Below are 1355 nucleotides of genomic sequence, written 5' to 3' on the forward strand. Positions count from 1 at the left end.
TGGACCCTCCAGGGGACCAGGACCACGTCCTGTGGCAGGCCCAGAGAGTCCACCATCCCGGACTGGCAAGAACATCAAGTCCCCCTGAGCCTGGATGAACTAAAGAAACCACAAAGTCCATTTAAACTACCATGGGACGTGTTTTGGAAATTTAACAGAGTCTTTTCTGTAAATCTCCTAAAACGCAACCCATGGTGCACTAACTCTGGGACTCTGTCTGATTTTGAGAAAAAGAGAGAATCAAAAATCAGACAGAGTCTTTTCTCCGTAGTCTACCAGGGGCAGCTTTTAGTATACCATGGGTTGGTTTTAGTATACCATGGGTTGGTTTTGGTCTACCATGGGTTGGGATTTTCGGGTTTTTATACCATGGGTACCGAAAACAAGAAAAATAGCAGTCTGCAGCCTGTAAAACTCTGGGCTTCGCCTACTACACGTTTGACCCCTGTGTTGGAAGGACATAGCCCATCCCGTGTGTAAGGGGGGCTCCAGGGGAAGAAGGCAGAGAACGGCCTGGAGGTCTTCTGGAGGCTCCAGAGGAGGGGGAACACGTCGCGTGTGAGGCCGAAACGGCTCACCATGTCGGACTGAATAGTGTAGTGAGTAGCCCCGAGTCTGGAGGTCTTTAGGACCCTCCAGAGGAGGGGGACCACGTCGCGTGTGAGGCCGAAACGGCTCACCATGTCGGACTGAATAGTGTAGTGAGTAGCCCCGAGTCTGGAGGTCTTTAGGACCCTCCAGAGGAGGGGGAACACGTCGCGTGTGAGGCCGAAACGGCTCACCATGTCGGACTGAATAGTGTAGTGAGTGACCCCAAGCCTGGAGGTCTTTAGGACCCTCCAGAGGAGGGGGAACACGTCGCGTGTGAGTCCGAAACGGCTCACCATGTCGGACTGAATAGTGTAGTGAGTGACCCCAAGCCTGGAGGTCTTTAGGACCCTCCAGAGGAGGGGGAACACGTCGCGTGTGAGTCCGACACGGCTCACCATGTCGGACTGAATAGTGTAGTGAGTGACCCCAAGCCTGGAGGTCTTTAGGACCCTCCAGAGGAGGGGGAACACGTCGCGTGTGAGTCCGACACGGCTCACCATGTCGGACTGAATAGTGTAGTGAGTGACCCCAAGCCTGGAGGTCTTTAGGACCCTCCAGAGGAGGGGGAACACGTCGCGTGTGAGTCCGAAACGGCTCACCATGTCGGACTGAATAGTGTAGTGAGTGACCCCAAGCCTGGAGGTCTTTAGGACCCTCCAGAGGAGGGGGAACACGTCGCGTGTGAGTCCGACACGGCTCACCATGTCGGACTGAATAGTGTAGTGAGTGACCCCAAGCCTGGAGGTGTTTAGGACCCTCCAGAG

Source organism: Micromesistius poutassou (genome assembly GCF_964030765.1).
Source record: "Micromesistius poutassou genome assembly, contig: SCAFFOLD_3972, whole genome shotgun sequence".
In the NCBI taxonomy this organism is placed as follows: domain Eukaryota; kingdom Metazoa; phylum Chordata; class Actinopteri; order Gadiformes; family Gadidae; genus Micromesistius; species Micromesistius poutassou.